Source organism: Callorhinchus milii, unplaced genomic scaffold (assembly GCF_018977255.1).
Source record: "Callorhinchus milii isolate IMCB2004 unplaced genomic scaffold, IMCB_Cmil_1.0 Scaffold67, whole genome shotgun sequence".
In the NCBI taxonomy this organism is placed as follows: domain Eukaryota; kingdom Metazoa; phylum Chordata; class Chondrichthyes; order Chimaeriformes; family Callorhinchidae; genus Callorhinchus; species Callorhinchus milii.
The window spans coordinates 192520-212929 of NW_024704808.1; the positions used below are offsets into that span (position 1 = coordinate 192520).

Consider the following 20410-nt stretch of genomic DNA (forward strand, 5'->3'; position numbering starts at 1 on the left):
AGTGCTCTGGCTTGCTAAACTGCATGAGGGACGCTATATAAATGCAAGTTGTTTTTGTAATTATGACTCCTAATACAGTACTATTTTGTTTGGGGATTGAGGTGAGAAGAAATTTGAGACTAAATAAGTACGAAATTATTTATGAAGAAACATGAAAGTTCAAGTGTTTCTCAAATCTCCAAGAATAGCTTTTTTCACATTGACATTTTACTTCCAATTCCCTTAGCTGTTCCCCATACGAGAAGGGAAATTTTGTAGTAAAAATAAGTGCCGCAATGAACAAAATTAGCTAATGGAGGCTGGCGATATCTTCCCTTGGGGAGCCAGTTCAGTGCAGGAACTGACCTTATGCATAATTCTGGGTAGAGAACAAATAGGTACAATAATAATAATCAGTGCCTTATCACATTGTTGAGATGTCTCAAAGTGTTTCACACAATAATAATAATAATCCTTGCATTTGATATAGCGCTTTACACGTCTTCTAGACGTCTGAAAGCGCTTCACAGAATAGACTATAATGTGAATTGACTGTATGCTTGTGAACGAAAAGCGGCAGCCAATTGCGCACAGTAGTGTCCCACAAACAGTCATGGAATGAAATGATCAATTTATTATTGTTTTTTTTCCTTGAGGGATTATTATCAGGAGTGTGGAGTAAGGAAACTTACCTAAGGTTTCACCCTGCCGGGAATCGAACCCAGGTCTCTCACTTGCAAAGTGAGTGCTCTAGCCACTGAGCTACAGTGTATAATAATCCGTTCAAAAAACAAAAACAATAATAAATTGGTCATTTTCAATCCACGACTGTTTGTGGGACGCTGCTGTGCGCAATTGGCTGCCGCGTTCGCCCACAAATATACAGTCAATTCACTGTACAGTATATTCTGTGAAGCGCTTTGGGACGTCCTCCCGATGTGAAAAGCGCTATATCAAATGCAAGGTTTATTATTATTATTACAGGACTCCATAATATACTGTAAAGTGGACTGACTGTGTACACAAATAAAACTGCGAGTGAACCATAAATTCTATTTCTTAAAAACAAATTCAAATAGTTTGCATATGGAATGTGAATCATTTAGTGTGAGTATACTTTGAAAGCATAATTGTTCAGTTTGATGTTATTATTATTATGTGAAATGTAATTATGGTCCATGTAACACTCAAATGTTTCTAGTAGTTATTTTTTTTCAAAATCCAATCACTGAATTTATACCTTTGATTACAATAAAAAAAACACCTTCAGCATTCAACCCTTCGCAAACAGTAGAAATGTACACTGCAGATGGATTAGCATTGATCGGACCTGCCTTTGAAACGACATTAGTGTGTGGTTGTGTTCTGCTGACCCAAATGGATAATTCCAGAAAAGGCTAAAAAAGTCACCAGAATGCTTACCCACAAATATTCTGTTGATTTAAATAGAATTCATCATCTTGCTGGTTTCTATTCTCCATTTTACTTATATTGCTGATGTTCACCGTTTCATTTACATTTGATAACAACAAAAAATTACATTTGTGTAGCGTCTTTTACATTGAGAGGACATCCCAAAACACTGAAATACATTTGGAACCTGTCAGTTGTATCATTGTAGTATTTACTTCCAAGTGTTCTTTTTGTACTGTATCACAAACGTTGTATAAAGTGTGATGTGTGATGATGAACTTCTGGGATCAAAGTGAGGCGGTTGCTATAATATATCCCATTAGTTTATGCACCTCCATGGAATTTTATGTGAGCTTTTAAATATTATGTGAAGCATAGTGATGACCTGTTTTTAAATTTAGATTTTAAAAAAATCTAATTTCATGACTCATTTTGACTTTAGTACCTGCATTTTAGCACCATCAATGTGTAGCTTTGTTGCTAATGGGTACTATTGGAGACCAGTTTGTTCCTGAAGTAAGATTTATTTAAAATGGTACTATAGCATCTGTATCTTGTTGTTATAGAAAAGTTAATACAATAGCATACAGGATATCCTGGTTAGGTGTAACTATAAAGAGTGAGGCACTATTGGTTGCCCAGAATTTTGAAGCACATTGGCAGAATGCTAGAATGTGTGATGTACTTACAACTTAGTAGGATGAGTTATGGTCTTAATTGTGCCATTTATAATAATCCTTGCATTTGATATAGCGCCTTATCACGTCTTTGAAACGTCTCAAAGAGCTTCGCAGAATATTCTGTAAAGTGTAGTGACTGTCTATTTTGTGGGCAAAAGCAGCAGCCAATTGCTCACAGCAGTGTCAGACAAACAGTCGTGGATTGAGTGACCAAATTATTTATTTTTTTTGAAGGGATTATTACCCCTGGAAAAGCGATCCATCAATCGACTAACAAGAAGGTTCCTACTTACTGTTAGGTAAACAGAGGCGTGTGGAGTAAGGAAACTTGCCCAACGTTCCGCCCTGTCCGGGAATCAAACCCAGGTCCTCTCACTTGCGAAGAGAGTGCTCTAACCACTAACGTATAGGACTCTACCAAAAATTTAGATTTTTCAGCTAATGTGTCAGGTTATCTGAGTGCAATAACTGCAAAAATATTTTTATTTGTTCTGCTGCAAGGTTTCCAGAAATGCAACACAGCTACACAGCACAATTGCGATCTAGCAATGTGATAAATAAACTGACTGATCATAGAATCATAAAATATTACAGCCTGTTCCGGTTCTTTAGAAGAGCTAATCAGTCCAACTCCACCACTCTTTCCCCAAACCCCTGTAATTTTTTTCTTTTCAATTCCAGTCAGTGAATTGACTGCATATTTTGTGGGCGAAACATAGCTGCCAATTGCACACAGCAGTATCCCACACAGATGTGGATTGAGTGATCAAATTATTATTATTATTTTTTTGAAGGGATTATTACCCCAAGAAGAGCGATACGCCAATCGACTAACAACCGGGTTCCTACTTATTGCTAGGAAAACAGAAGTGCGTGGAGTAAGGAAACTTGCACTGTTGGCACTTAGCAGAGAAGAAGCAAGGATATATGAAGGATTCTCCCCTGCTAAATGCCAACAGTGCAAAATATACTACACTGATAATCTGGTGAATCTATATTTAGAAATCAAAGCCCAAGCAGTTATGCAGTGGAGAGTACAATTAATAGTCTAGTTTAAAACATTAGCTGAGGGCTGCTGAACAAGGCAACTAAGCCACATAACTACCATGGAATGGATTCTATGTTTCCTTCAAAGCAATGTGAAAGTGGATAAAATTAAGGAATAAGCAATAAGTGTTGAAAACTAAACCGTTTTAGAGATAATGAGTTGATGAACCAGAACTCAAATTCCCTCAATAAATCAAAGATGAATTCAACCTTGGGCAAGTTTTCTTACTCCACACAGAGCCTAATAATAATCCCTCCAAAACAAAACAATAATAAATTGGTAATTTTCAATCCATGACTATTTGTGGGTCACTGCTGTGTGCAATTGGCTGCAGCGTTTCGCCTACAAATATACGGTCAATTCACTTTACAGTCTATTCTGTGAAGCGCTTTGAAACGTCGAGAAGACGTGAAAAGCGCTATATCAAATGCAAGGATTATTATTATTATGCTATGAAATCTGTCTGCACTGTAAACAGCACAAGTTGCACAGCCCCAGCTCAGAATATTGTTAAGCTATTCCTGATTAGCATGGGTTTTTAATAAAGATGACAGTTATGAACTGACAGTCCACTATGTGTGGGTTTAATTGGATCGTAAGATGCCATTCAAGATTTTACTCTTTAGTCTGGGTTTTCTAGGTTCAATCTATCAGGAAAGAAGGAAGCTGCTATAAAGTGGTTCTAAAGGAGCTGGAAACAAATGATAACTTTTACAACATGTGGTCAGTGAGGACCATAAAATAGACACTGCCTCCAGGGCCTAGGCAGCCCCCTTATATCGTGGTGACCAGAACTGGATACAATATTCTACATGTGGCCTGATCAGAGTACTGCACAGCCCACTATGACTTTTGGCAATCTAAACTCAACTAATTTAGTGCTTTATTCCAGCAGTCTGTATGTCTTGTTTATTCCTACTTCAATGAATGACAAATCAACACCCCAAGATCCCTTTCACTTTCAGCAAGAAGCTTCTCTCCCTTTGGCAAGTTCCATCACATCATGTAGTACTTTATTCATTTTATCAGTCAATGTATAAGTGCGTGCAGCTGTGTTACCAGTCATGTATCCTCAATCCACAACTGTTTGTGAGGCACTTCAGTAGGCAATTGGCTGTTGCGTTTCGCCCACAAAATATACAGTCATTTCACTTCGTGGAATATTCTGTGAAGCTCTTTGATGCGTCTCAACAACTGAATAAGGCGTTATATCAAATGCAGGGATTATTATTACTTGTGTTTTTTGATTCTTGCATCCTATATGTAGTACCTTATATTTACATGCATTAACCTAATTTGCCAAGGCATATCATCTAAGTATACAAACTCAGTTCCCAACACAAAATGTGAAAAAATCATTCGCCATTCATTGAATTGCAAATTGCACTTCAGCTATTTTAGTGCTTGCTCACTCACTCGTTTTAATTCAAAAAATTGTTGTTCTATATGATTGAAAATGCTTCTCTATTTTTGGCCACCAGACAAAATTCAAAAGATATTCTACCAAGTGAATGTTTCAATACTCATCATCTTAGGAACATAGGCCATTATGAACAACAACATGAACTCAATCGAGACAGTTCAATTGGTTTATTAGTTCTTGGCAGATCTTTTAATCTCACAATCCAAAATCCCAGTATGTCAACCATGAAGGAAAGTTCTGACCAACTGTTTAAGTAGGACACTGATGTTGTTAAAGTTAGAAGCAACTGTAAAAACAACAGCAACTGAAGCTCTGACTACTGAGGAATGGATGGATGGAATGAATCTACAACTTTTTAAACCCTTAATTTGACTTGAATGTATACATACGATTATTAAACATTTTTCAGAACTGAAAAAGTACCTTAAAGTACTTGTATGTCTTCAGTGTAACCTCAGAGTAGAGAGGTAATTTGAATAATGGACCCTGTTTGGAATGAAAAGCCAGTTAGGATATCTTCCCCATTGCTTAAAGAGCCAACCAACATCTTCAAAAAAGCAGGTTTTAGAAACATTTGATGACAACTTATGTTGCAACATTCTCTTGAAACATTTGCCCAACATTTCATTGAAAATGACAAACTTGCTCTTCTCCCCATATGGGTGCCAAAGACTCCCTAAGCCCCTGCCAAGTCTTTCAATCTACAATTCTTTCATGTTTTACCTGAGGCAAGTTTCCTTACTCCACACGCCTGTTTACCTAGCAATAAGTAGGAAACCAGTTGCTAGTCGATTGCGGTTTGCTTTCCGGAGATAATAATCCCTCCAATAAATAAATAAATGCAAATTTGGTCACTCACTCCACGACTGTTTGTGGAACACTGCTGTGTGCATTTGCCTGCCGCATTTCATCAGCAAAATAGTCAATTCACTTTACAGTATATTCTGTGAAGCGCTTTGAGGCGTCTCAATGTGATAAGGCACTATATCAAATGCAAGGATTATATACTACATAATATTTTGCAGTAAAAATTAGTAACAGGATAGCACAATGAATTTCAATGCTAAAGCGTCATTGCACCGTGACAGAGTGGTAGGAATCTGGTTCAAAGCTCTGATCAACTTCATGCTAAATTCCTGATTTAATTATGCTGTTCTGGCAGGGTGCACAAAGTAAGCCAGGCATTTCTCAACAGAAAGGAAGGGAAGGATCAGAGGCTCTTCTTTGGCAAGCCTCCTCCAAATGGATTTAGGCCATATTGATAGACAAGGCCTAGAAGATCACCCACCCACTCTGATATTGCACAGAATTGTAAATAGGATAAAAATAAACCATCTTGTTTCCTAAAAAAAATTGGAGAGTAAAAGCTGTTTAAATATTTATGGAGCTGTACTACATTTGCAGGCTTTTAGACTGCCATTTTATAAAACTAGAGTGTATCTCTCTTTACTGCAGAAACTGCTCGTGATTACAATCAGTGAAGCATTTTGGTACTGCTGGACTGAGGGTCTTTGTTATTTCATACATACTAATCTCACCCCTCCCCTCGCCTGCCAACATTCACTTTCATCAAAACTCGTGTGTGAACAACCATAATCCAGAGGAACATGCTGAAATGTGTAGGTGTTGGATGTCGACGTTATCAAAGCAGCTGTCTTGTCATACTCTTTTATAAATAGCCTGACAATATGCGCTGTCAAGGCTCATCTATAAACAATGGTTAATTGGAATGATACACCCATAGAAGGGGGAAAAGGACAAAATACCTTCAAGACAGGAGTGAGAGCATAGCAAATAGGCAAGGGGGGATAATGGTGGAAAATTATAAGTTGAATGTATTACTTGAAGGACAAATTTGTTTTAATAATAATCCTTGCATTTGATATAGCACCATATCACGTCGTTGAAATGTCTCAAAGCACTTCACAGAATATACCTCAAGTGAATTGACTGTATATTTTGTGGGCAGAACGCGGCAACCAATTGCGCACAGCAGTGTCCCACAAACAGTTGTTTAAAAAAAGGCCTTGACAATGCGTTATATATTGAAATATGCATTGCATGAAACTACTCATACATACTTTGTACAGAAAAACCTAATTTGTAGCAACAAACCAATGTTTATATGAAATAAACAGTAAGATTGCATTGGAAAAATCATTGAAAATTAACAGCAGCATACCAGACATGTCATTAATTATTTAGGTTTCCATTTGGAACTAAATTGTAGGGCATTGGAGCATAGATTTAGCATTGTGAAGAGCAATTTTACGACAATGTTTCCTTGCACAAGGGTAATTAGTCAATAGAATTGGTTTCCATGAAAGGTGGTTAAGGATAGGACATAGGACTCATTTAAGAACATGTTTAATGCTGTAATGAGGAAACAATAGAGTGGATATTTCGCCCACAAAAAGTTGTTTTCATATTCAATGATGTAATATTGAGGCCTGAAAAACATCTAATGTTGAAAATAAAGTTTACTCACATAATCAGTCACAGTTTTCCGTTTGTATGTTTTGTCATCTTTTCTGTTTTCTGTTTCTGGAATCCAATACTACCCTTTATTTCTGCAATCCAGCTTGCTTTCCACTTTTCCAATCACAGTGGGAAATTATCGAAACAGCGACATTCGGAACGTAATTGAGTAGCTGTAATTTCCTTGCAGAAAAGTACTTTCTGTAAATGACAAAGGAACATAGCGGTACAGTCAGTTGATGATGTGCCTTGCAAAGTAAACAAATTATAATACTAGAAAAACTGGAGTTTTGCTAGGGCAATGTGCACATTGAAACTTAAGGAGTTTTTTGGTGACAGTTTTACTGAACAGAATACAATGGAGCCTTGTAATAACAAGGCCACAGTAGTTGGTTGGAAGCCAATGCACGAACGGTATGCAAGTGGGCTGTTGTGTGCATTTGCATTGAATGGGGTCCCACCATCACAGAGTTATAACTAAATCAGCGCTAGAAAGAGCAATAGAGCATTTTATTGATCACTCAACAACAAAAGAAAAGCTGCAGAACAAGCAGAGTTCACAAAATCCTAAGAAAATAGATTGCTTAGCTGGAGTGGATTAAAAGAAAAGCAATTCAATCTCAGGTTTCAGATGATCAACAAATTGGCAAGAGGTGGCAGGATTACTGTTGCTTAATGCACCTGACGCATTCATTTTGTTTCTATCTAACACCTACTGGCCTGTCAATGATGTAAATAATGCAGGACTGGAGCATCACAGGAAAAAAATTACAGGTTTCTCTACAATACTGGACATGTGATTCTCAGAATGCACTGTAGCCAGCAGCATAGTCAATAATGTCAGCACATTTCATCTTCAAAACACAAAGACAAAACATCTACTTTGATGCACATGGAATGACATTCAATGTTTTTTCAAACTCATTTTAATAAAAAGATAAATGGCAAAAAAATTAGTATGAGAATATCTATATTGTTAGAAAATGTGCATAGAGAAAAAGGAGCACTCCATTTAAGGTTTAAAATTTATTTAAAACATTATTTTTTCCAGTGTGGAAAGGAAAGGTCTTTTTCCGCTTTCCTCCCTCTCACAACCAGTACAAACATTTTCTTCAACAACATATCAAAAGCACAGATTTTGCCGTCACACTATTTCAATCTACAATAAGTGAAGAAACAAGCCAATAGTTGAGGAAAGTTAATTCAGTCTCACTTCAGCTCCTAATAGACAATTGTATTCAATATTCTTTGCTTTGTTCACTACCTACAAAATACTCTACATTTTGCAATAAATCCAAGGAAGTGCTTTGAGACGTCCTCCCAATGTGAAAGCCGCTATATCAAATGTAATGATTATTACTATCAAATTAAAAAAACGTTTTGAGGAACACAGATTTATATTTTCCCACAGACTTGAATTTGTTTCAATTTGAATTTGCCAGAATCAGCTAATATTCCAAAATCCTTTGAGGTCTAACAAGATTAATCGTACAAGATAAGCTGCTTTAGATGTTCTCATGGAGATTGCAAATTGCAGCAGAGCCTCGAATTAATAATAATCCATGCATTTGATATAGCGCATTTCACATCTTTTAGACATCGCAAAGAGCTTCACAGAATGTACTGCAAAGCAAATTGACTTGTATTTGTAGGAGAAATGCGGCAGCCAATTGTGCACAGCAGTGTCCCACAAACAGTCTTGGATTGAGTGACCAAATTATTATTTTTGTTAGTGATTATTATCCCCAGAAAAGTGATCTGCCACTTGACTAACAACCGGGTTCCTACTTACTGCTAGGTAAACAGAGGCATGTGGAGCAAGGAAACTTGCTTGCCCAACATTTTGCCCAGCGGGGAATAGAACCCAGTTCTCTCGCTTGCGAGGCGAGCGCTCTAACCACTGAGCTACAGGACTCCACAATAGTGAAAATGACTCCAAGAACATTCCACTGTAAATTACTCATTAAAGAAAAAGACAATTCATTGGGGGGAGGGGGTCTACTATGATGGATTAAACATTTCTGTATTCATTATCGTTATTTGGAACAGTTTTGTGTAACACGATTATCAATGGAATAATTTCAGGAAGGGCTCAAAACCCTGCTTGTTGGATGTCAAATGACTCCCTCAGTGACTCTCTTTCTTAAAGAGATTAAAATAACAAGATGATTCAAATTAAGAGGCAGAACATTAAGAATAAAATAGGTTCCAGTTCCCATTTACAAGATTAAACTGAGACTTGCAACAGTTCAGTTATCTGTTCAACATTTTAAAATTATGCTCTTTTCCACACTCCAGAACAGAAATAATCTTTGTATGAGTTAACAATTATTCTTTGGAACAAATAAACTCAATGAATACTCAGTGAGAACAACAAGCAAGTCAGGAAAGCAGTTCCAGTCTTAGTTTATCAAAAGACTATGAAGAACTAGTATTTCCGCTCAAGCTTAACCACTCATTGAGGCAGAAATTATTGAGGGTGGAGATTAAGAGAACAGGATTGTATGCAGTTAAAAGGTGAATCCCGGAGAAGTAGAAAAACCGTCAGAAACCTGAATATCCTTTATAACTGGTCTGTCCTGTCTGTCCTGTCGCATTTCACCCACAAAATATACAGTTAATTCACTTTACACTAGATTCTGTGAAACACTTTGAGACGTCTCAACGATCTGATAAGGCACTGTATCAAATGCAAGGATTATTATTAATAACTATGGCATCACTCCATGCATTAAAGATGCATTAGTGTAGGCAGCAACATTACTGTCTGTCAAAATGTATTATGGCTGTTTTTACTTCTGTACAAAGATAAAGAATGAATAAAATTAAAAGCATGAAGCTGAATGTTTTCCTGTCTCTCAAAAAATTAACTAAAGTCAAAATGCATATTTTATAGTAATAATATAAATAATCCTTGCATTTGATATAGCGCTTTTCACATCTTCTAGACGTCTCAAAGCGATTCACAGAGTAAAGTGAATTAACTGTATATTTGTGGGCGAAACATGGTAGTGAATTGCGCACAGCAGTGTCCCACAAACAGTCGAGGATTGAAGTGAGCAATTTTATTAGTTTTTTTTCTTGAGGGATTATTATCAGGTGTGTGAAGTAAGGAAACTTGCCCAAGGTTTCACCCTAATGGGAATCGAACCCAGGTCTCTCGTTTGCAAGGCGAGCACTCTAACCACTGAGCTACAGGACTCCTGATAGTACAGGGGATAGTACAAGGGAAGAGGAAGGCCCTGTATAATACATGATGGCACATGTTACAGGAGCAAGCTAAAATCCAAGCAAGCTGCCAAATCAAGTCACAACCATGGTTCCACGAGGTAGGAAAAGGTAGGAGGGTAAAAAGGTGGGCGGGTTAGGAGGGGAAAAACAGTCATCTTTTTACAGTCTACAAAATTGATAAGAGGCCAAGTGAGGTAGATTGTGCTCAGAATATGTGTAGGGGTTCAAAGATCTGATTATATTGGCTAAAACAAATAGGTATATGTGAATTCCTATTGAAGATCAAATCTCACCCTCAGGCAATTTAACTGGGTTATGTGTGGGGGAGGGGGTGACCGTGGGTAAAAACTGTAAATATGTAAGAAAATAATCAAAAGAGTAACTTATTTGGATCAATTTTCAGTTATTCTCCCGAAGGAACTTACTGTGGTTGAGGTAACACTTCTACTAGTGTGGTGGCCCTTCATTATCTTGCCAATGTGGTCATCCGTAACCCTACAAATAAATGTCAGCAAGCTATTTCACCATGTATCACTGCAAATCCTGCGCTCACACAAGTGCTTTCCATCAGTGGTTGTGATTAGGGGAAACCTAGTTGATTCTTCCCCTCTGTTTCTAATGGGTGTGGAGGTTAATTGGTCAGGCCTTCAGCCTTTCTGCCCCCACCCTCTGGAACTTCATCCCTGGAGTTCTGAACCGTCTTGGTTAGAGCATTTGCCTCGCAAGCGAGAGGACCTGGGCTCAATTCCTGGGAAGGGAGAAACCCTCCACACAAAAACAACAACCTGAGACCAGTAAACTGAGTACAGACCTGGAATTGAACACTTTCCGATCTTTATTATTTAGTACTGTCTGATTACTTTACCCTCCAGGCAGCTGGGGGAAGTACCAAAGCCACAACTGCAAACCTGAGGGTTAAAACAATAAGTCCAAAGGTTGAGTAAAGTTACTCAAAAAAGAGCCTAATTTAGTTAAGGAATAAGATGTACCAAAACTAAAATCCCCTTTTTAGGATATACATTTAATTAATTGTATAGCTTAAATAATACTTTTATGGCTACTCGAAAAAAGTTAAGATACATTACAGTACAATACTTTGGCTAATTGAACAAATTCTAGCAATTAATTCTATTCTGGATGACAGACGGTCGGTACTCTTGTGAACGAACGCCTTTATTCACAATCAACTATAGCAAATTGGGTTTATCTCTTCTGATAAGTACAGGTATTCATTGAAAATCGAAGGCACTTTGTTTTGATCTAGCATGATATTGACAACAACAACTTGCATTTATATAGCGCCCATCACGCCGGACGTCTCGGAGCACTTATTAACTACTACCTCCAAACTACTCTATACTCTCACTAAATTGTTGCAGATGTCTTCTTTGACGATCAGAATGCACAGACTGTTCACAAAGTTTAAGCCTGTTTATATACCAGACACGAGTTGTATAGGGCACATTCTCTAAATTCAATGCTCCTATAAGTGCCTCTCTCCATCACTGGGCAGGAATTTGTCACTAGGGTGAGAGGTGGGAAGCTGTTTGCAGTTGTAATCCATAAGAATATTTGTGACTGAAGCCTACTTTCAATCATGACTTTGTGTAGTAGTAGAGAATGTGCTGGTGACTACTATGTGAACATATAGCCAGAAAGCTCTCAAAGTGGAACTGTGTAGCATAGTGATTAGATTCCCAGACAGGGTGAAACGTTAGGCAAGTTTCCTTACTCCACACGTCTCTGTTTACCTGGGAGTAAGCAGGAACCCAGTTTTAGTTGAATGGCAGATCGCTTTTCCAGGGGTAATAATCCCTTCATAACTTTCATCACTCAATCCACGACTGTTTGTGGGACAATTGTCTGTGCATAATTGGCTGCCGCGTTTCGCCCACAAAATATACAGTCAATTCAATATTCAATATATTCCGCGAAATGCATTGAGATGTCTCGAAGACGTGATAAGGCACTATATCAAATGCAAGGATTATCATCATCATTAATGTGAAGAGACCTGAAACTGCCAAAAATAAGTTTAAATTAATACCTTAAGATTAATATGATTCAGTATGCCTGCCAAAAATGCAGACTTTCCTGCTCTTGCTATTGAATTTTTAAAAAATGTTTTGTCATTGGCTCAGGAGATATATAAGCCAATGAATGCCATAGCTACCACATTTCAGTTCTTCCATTTTAGAAATATTCTTAGAATACCACTTACCAGACACTATTTAAAGGATCTTCTCTTTTCATTGAAAAAACCTACTGTATTAACGAAAGTTCGGACGAAAGATCAATGACCTGAAACTTTAACTCACTTTCCTCTGTCCATGGATTCTGCCTGACCTGTTGAATGTTCCCAGCGACTTCTGTTTTTACTACCATAAAATGTCTGGCTTTATCATTGATTGCACTCAATATTTAAATACCAATGAATGCAAATCGAAGCCGAAGAAATTTTGCAAAATGTTTTAACACCTATTGAGGATAGTGAGATTCATGTTTTAATTATAAAAAAATGCTCAAAAGAAGCAATTTTCCCAATAACTGATTTTTTTGTGGCTTTTGGTGCAAGATTACTAAATTCTCTATCAAGATATTATCACAAATTTTCCAGTATATTTTAAACCAACTTTATTCTATAAATTTCAAGAACAAATTAGATAGATTTCTGCTAGAAAATATATCTTGGGATACAGTAAATAGTTTGTGACACGGCATGTCAACGACTGCCAAGATGGTGGAAGGCAAACTAGATGGACCTTGGTCTTCTTTCGCCAGCAAATTCTAAAGTTCTTACGCATGATAATTTAAAACTTCATATCTGTCATACAGATTGGTAATTCTAGGGCACTTTTTTTAAAAAAAGAAAGACTACATACTCTTCGTGGTAACACGTCACGTAAGAAAATGAAATGCCGCTGAAGTGCTGTCAAAACACAATGAGCTATAAAAATACTGCCAACATACTGTATATCAAACATAGCGCCAATGTGATTATGATATGCTATACTGTCATCACATCTCACGCTTAAATATTTTATGAAGCAGTATTTCAAATAAACAAATCAGGACGCCTGGCTGACCAAACAAAATTGAAGGTATTGTCCTTCAGAGGGGATATTAAACTAAGGAGCTGCTTGTCAGATGAACTTTAAAGATTCTACGGAATTATTTGAAAAGAAGAGGGAGTTTCTCCTAGAGTCACGGCCAGCCATCTCCCAGATCAAATTTGTCATGGCTGTTTGTGGGATATTGCTGTGTGGGACATTGCTGTGCACAAACTGGCTGTCATGTTCAGCGTCAAAATATACAGTCACTACGCTTTATCATAAATTGTGTGAAAAGCTGTGAAACATCTTCGCAACACAAGGCTATATCAAATGCAAGAAACATTTATTTTCACTCATTAAAAGTGGGAATTATAACTGCTTCCTGGTTCACACATCTTCTGTTAAAGGTTTCAGGAGAACAACAACTTGCACTTATGTAGCAACAACAACAAAATTACATTTGTATAGGGTCTTTCACGTCGAGAGGATAGAGTCTCAGAGCACTTAATTGTATTGTAGTAGCTTCTCTATCTGCTATTGAGGTAATTCTTTTCTATTAATTGCGTAAATTGAATACTTCCCGGAACGCATTCATATTATGGATAATCAGCAGTGAGGCTATGCTATTCAATCTCAAGGTGCCTGGGAGTTGATAATAAATCTAGAGTCCTACAGGGTAATCCACATTTCTCTGCCAAGGAACTGACCTAGTGTCATCAGTCATTATGGTGAACATACTTGCTGATCGCGTTTAGTAACAGGATAAAAAGCAAGAAAAAATTAATACGCTTAATTTGTAAATCTAACCCAGTTATTAAAACCATATTGGAAGGACATTTAATTGGAACTAATAGAAAACAAATGTGGCTATTGTGGCAAGTGCTTTCAATGTCATAGAGATATCAGGAGTGTTTCAGGTCAAAAGCTTCCGTTTGACACAATTTTTCCAATGTGGCAGATACAAGAAAAGGGAAACAGTTACTGCATCAATTCCAAACTAATATTGGTTTGTCAACAGATCACAAAACACTTAATAATAATAATCATAATAACCTTTGCATTTTATATAGCGTCTTTCACTTTGGGAGGACGTCTCAAAGCATTTTCCAGAAAAATGTAAAGTGTAGTGACTGTAATTTGTAGGTGAACACAGCAGCCAATTTGCGTACAGCATTATCCCACAAGTACCCATTAAGTGAATGACCAATTTTATTTGGAGGATTATTGGCCAAGACACCAGGAGAAACTCCCTTCTTTTTCAAATAGTTCTATGAGATTTTTAACTTCGACCTAATGGGACCTGTTTAACATCTCATTCAAAGGACGGCATCGCTTAGCACTGCTTTGGAGCATCAGACTATGCAATTTCAAAACCCTTCCATGGGGTTTGAACCCACAAACTTCTGACTAAGAGGTGAGGGTATTACCAACTGAGTCATGGTTAACACCTTCTCAACTTCTCTGAGTTTACACACATTCAAAAATGAGTTAAATACCTTCAGGAGAAGAAGATGAGGATAAAAAACTATAGAGAAAGTCCAAAGTTTCATCCCATCTTTCCTTCCTCCATTCGATTTTTTATTACATCCTTCTATTTCATCCTTCAAAAATATCCACCCAACTATCCTCCAAGTACAGCATTTCGGTCCCGTATCCAGACCCCAACAATCCTTCTGGGTAACCAGGTATAGGTTTTAACTCCTTTTTGTATAGATAAATATGTCTCATCTTCATCCCTCTTAAACTAAGGACCAGCCTTGTTGCGCTCTTCTGTTCTCTCTAAGGTCTGGGCAGTCCCTTCATGCAGTGACCAGAGCTTTATGGAGCACTCCAGATTTATCATTGCCAGAGCGCTGTTCAATATGAATATGGCTTCTGGGGATCTGAGCTCAACTGATTTGGCAATACTGTATATCCCAGGATCCGCTTTGTCTTGCTTCACATTGTGTTGATATACTCACACTGTTTCAACATTGTGAATGATGGTTGAACTAAAACGCCTTCTAATATACCTTATTCTTGCNTTTTTTTCTTGAGTGTTTTAATCACTTCACTTATCTTAATTATGAACTTCCTGAGTGTTGCCCACCAATTTGGTGATTGAAACAGTGATTAAACATAAATTTTAGGCCAAATAAAATTCAAAGGCCCAGAATTCTACATATTTGACGCATTTCCTCAAATCAAGTCTATGTTGGTTCTAGCTCCTCCAATGGACCTAGTTACTTGAATTCCAATTCCATAATCATTCCCAGTGCACTATTGTGTTCTTTCTCTTCAATTGTTTATCATAGTCTCTTCATAGTTATAGTCTCTGCCTGAACAAGAACTTGTGGTAAACACTGTAAAAATGTTTTTTCTAACCTAATTCTAATTCTTCTAGTGTCAATCCTCAGTTTATTCCACTTTACCATTTACCAATCAGCTGGATTAATCTTTCAAGATTATTAGAAATGACAAAAAGAATTACAGCAGATTGCAAAATACACTTGTGAGTTTTACAGTCTAGCAATATTTCATATTGTTTCAGTAAGGTATTGCTTTTCATTACACCTATCATAGGAACAGAAGAAAGCCATTCAGACCATTGAATCTGTTTCATCAGTTTATTGGATTGCAGATATCTTAATCCCATTATGAATACCCTTACTAAACATTGAATGATTTAACAGCATTCTGTTGATCATTTCTTTGTAGTTTTACCCATTCATTTCCAAATCAACACTTATCACTTCTTAAAACACAGAAGCATGTTATGATTTATTATGGAAAATGATATAAAGCCACTGTCCCTGTTATTAAGACTTTACTTTCGATTTAATAAAAATTCCTGCATAATTCAGAAGACCTCAAAATTTCAGCCAGCCATGTTAACGTGTATATGTGTCCACTGGTAAAAAAAAACAGGATTGAAACAGTGAGTCGGTTTCAAAACTAGGAACTTCGCCAATGGACTACTGTAGGCAGTTTATCTCCTTTGGTCAATTAAAACAATTCAAAATCCACCACACATGGTATTTAACAAATCAATGTGTTACATTAAAGATCGGCGTGGCGTCCGGCATGAAGGGTGCTATTCCATTTATAGCTTTATAGCTTTATAAATGGAATCTTGTTGTTGTTGTTGTTGTTGCTATATAAATCCAAGTTGCTGCTGTTGTTGTTGGGGAGAAAGAAAACTACTATTGCATCTCCAAAAATAAAATTTTGTACCATATAGGAAATGTTAATGTGTGAATACAATTAAAGACTCTTTCTTAGAAAAAAACCATTGTTGATGTTAAAAAAAATCCAAATCCCCAGTCCCTTCACCATTTGTATATTATTGAAATCACATTAATCTTTTGTACCAATGCAACAACTGAATGGTTTCAGCTTCTACTGGCCCCAAAAAATAACTGGAATTTCCACTGCTAATTGCTACTCAATGACCCCTGCAAGTGTGGAGGTCGAGGGAATTCATGATCAGACATAGCTATATCATTTCACCGCTCTTCCCCCATCGTTAAACAGTCTGTCAAATTGAACTTTCCAGTTCATACAGTAAAACTTGCATAAGTCAGATCTGTATAAAGCGTATAATCAGCTAAATTGTATATCCGCCCAAGTTGCGTTCAATTTCTTATTAAATCTATTTAAATATATCTACACTAGTCACATTAACAATCACGCAACTTGTACTGCCGCTACCTCACTTGAAGCTAACGAGGATACCGGCTGCCAGGTCAAAACTTTGTTTCCCGCACCTGCCTCAAACGGAACACTGCCCATGCGCACCCCAACACTCTACTATTAATAATAATACTTGCATTTGATACAACAACAAACAACATTTGTATAGGCCCTTTCATGTCAGGAGGATGCCCAAAAGCACTGCAATTATTATAATGGACTTGTAGTTATGAATCTTCACTGTGTTATGTTAATAACTATATCTATCTTTCTAAAAATAGCATAAAGAAACAGAAAAAAGTGTTGTATTAATAAGATACAAAATCCTACAAAATCCACTTTACAGTACATCTTATGAAGCACTTTGAGATATCTCAACGATGTGATAAGACACTACATCATTTGATAAGAGTGCCTTATCCCATCTTCGAGATGTCTCAAAGCTCTTTGTATCTGGAATTAAGTTTGCATTCCTTTGGCACTATAGATGCCCACTTTTGGAATAAGATGTTCGTTTTCACTTCACTACACAAAATTATTTTACAGATTGACCTGAAAAAAAATAATCTAGACAGCACACAGTGTTCCAGGATACTATTAAAATTCATCCACAGTCGAAGCCACCCTGACATTTTTTGTAAGTGTTTTCTGTATTGTAGCACAATGTAAAAGACAAGCTTCCATTCATTTTAATAGGCAAAATGTTATCACATTTATGTTCAATTTTTAAAATATGATTTACAGATAATTAAGAATCAAATAAATTACACTACACCTAAATGAATATCTGAATCAAACTTTACAATCAATTACTTCATTAAAAGCCACTAATTTTAATAATTAAGAACTTCCCTAACATAATGTAGTCATCATCACACATGCCATAAGCACGGTCGAAAAGGAAGGTTTGCATTGCAGGCAGGACCTGAGAAAGGGGAGAGAGGGGAACGCGGAGGATTGAGGGAGAGTGTTCCACAGTATCAGGTTGCAGTGGTTGAAAGCGTGACCTCCGATGGTGGGACGGAGTGTGTGAGGGAAAAGCAGGAGCCGGTGCCAGTCGAGCGGAGGTGCCGGGTGATGGATTGGGGAGCGAGGAGGTCGGAGAGGTAGGGAGGTGCCAGAGAGTGAAGGGATTTTGAAGTCGATGCATTCGGTGATGGGGAGCCAGTGGAGCCTGAGCCAAACTGCTGAGATGTGAGTACGGGTCAGTGTGCGGGAGGCAGAGTTTTGAATGAGCTGATCTTGTGAATAGTGGAGCTGGGGAGACCGGCGAGGAGTGAGTTTGAATAATCCAGGGAGGTGACAAACGCACGCACAAGGGGTAAGGTACAGTCAGAGGCGGGCAATGTAGTGGAGGTGGAAAAGGGTGTTCTTGGTCAGGGACCGGATATGGGGGAGGAAGAACAGCTGGGGGTCGAACCTAGATTACGCACTGTGAGTGTGAGGGAGACCAGGGAGGTTAGCAAGGAACATAGGAACAGGAGTAGGCCATTCAGCCCGTCGAGCCCGTTCCACCATTTAATTAGATCACGGTTGATCTGTATCTCTACTAGAATTTCAAATCCAATTTCCCGCTTTCTCCCCGTATCCCTTAATACCCTGACCTACCATAAATCGGTCAATCTCTTTCTTGAAGGTGTGGATGGATCCAACATCCACGACCTTTTGGAGGAGAGATTTCCACCACCCTTTGAGTGAAAAAATGCTTCCTAATTTCACTCTTAAATGGTCTGGTTCTAATTTTAATACTATGCCCCTTGTTTTGCGTTCCCCCAACATAGGAAATAGCTTTTCTTTTGAGGAGTTCAGATACTTATATCACCTTACAAATCAGAGTCCTCAATTAACTGCTTCCAATTTCGTCTTGCAATTCTACAAGCTGGAAATTTGTCTCAAAAAGATTGAAGTTATCATCACGTCTTTTATAGCAAGCTTCCAGATTTAGTCAGTATTTTTCTGTTTCTGCCTGTCAAAGTAAACCTTGCCATTAGGGAGGAATGTCATACACAATTACTAAAAATAACTAGCAAGTAATGAGTGACACACGGAAGCATTCGGACTAACAGTGGAGTCCTGTAGCTCAGTGGTTAGAGCACTCGCTTTGCAAGTGAGAGACCTGAGTTCAATTCCAGGCAGAGGGCCAAACCTTGGGCAAGTTTCCTTACTCCACATAGAGCCTAATAATAATCCCTCCAAAACCAAAAACAATAACAAATTGGTCATTTTCAATCTACGACTGTTTGTGGGACATTGCTGTGCGCAATTGGCTGCCGCGTTCGCCCACAAATATACAGTCCATTCACTTTACAGTGTGTTCTGTAAAGCGCTTTGGGATGTCCTCCCGACGTGAAAAGCGCTATATCAAATGCAAGGATTATTATTATTATAACAGAGATGCAATGAAGATATAAAGAACATGTCAAAGGAACACAGTAATGAAATTAAATATTATCTATTTTGTTTAGCAGTCAAAGTACATTACATACCATGTTTATTTGTATTAAAAATAGTGACCAAATCCAGAAAAAGAAATGGTAATTGAGGGGAAAAATATCATGTACAATGTTCCAATACTTTGTGTATCTCAAGAGTGATGTAAAGGTCAGTATTATTATTTTCAAACAGTATGTTCTTTCACGATTATAATAATAATAATTCTTGCATTTGATATGGTGCTTTTCATGTCTTCTCGACGTCTAAAAGTGCTTCACAGAATAGACTGTAAAGTGAACCACTGAGCTACAGGACTTTTACGATTAAGATTATGATTAAGGCTACGATTGCTTTATTTCTGTAGAGAACTCCAGATCTGTAAAAAGGCAGCTATAGAAAAGAATAATATCCATTAGGATATGTAAAAACATTACATTAGTGGTTTAGCCTGGACAAAAAAATTGTACAAGATACAAAAATAGTTGACAATATAAAGAATGGTCAGTGATTGGGAAGAAACCATGTCAAATTCCATATCTTGAAATTATGCTGCAATTGATCATTGGCTACATTACTATCCTCATTTAACAAACTAAACTACTATACCTTGGTTAACATCAGTAATCAGCATTGTATACTTTTCATGATCATTTCACATTCCTAACTAGTAAAGCTGATGTTTCTGAAGATTCCAATTGAATTCTACAGAATATAAAAAAAACTTCAAATGTACAGTAAACCTCACATAAGTCGATTCAGTTGAGACTATATATATGACTTATGCAAGTATAAGGTGTGAAACTTGCAGAAGTTGTATCAAATATGACTTAGATAATGTTATGTATAAGTCAGATTTTTTATGATTTACACATAACAAATACGCAAGTACTGAACTGGCTGATGACATTAAGGCACGGTTTCTGTACCATGTTTATTGCAAAAAGATTTAGAGTACAAGAGTAGGGAAGTCTTGCTGCAACTGTATAGGACCTTGGTGAGA

General features: G+C 37.3%; 1 protein-coding gene across 3 annotated transcripts in view; it reads right to left on the minus strand.

Annotated features, from left to right (window-relative positions):
• The window catches only part of cdk17 (cyclin-dependent kinase 17), a 52701-nt gene that overhangs the window by 25270 nt on the left and 7021 nt on the right, over window positions 1-20410 (minus strand). For 2 of the 3 annotated variants that reach the window (XM_007909059.2, XM_007909057.2), the window contains exons 2-3: window positions 7032-7222; window positions 4967-5029 (exon numbers count right to left, since the gene is read on the minus strand). The gene's annotated coding sequence lies outside the window, so the exon portion shown is untranslated. The remainder of the gene's footprint in view (window positions 1-4966; window positions 5030-7031; window positions 7223-20410) is intronic. The other variant, XM_007909058.2, reaches the window with a different exon arrangement.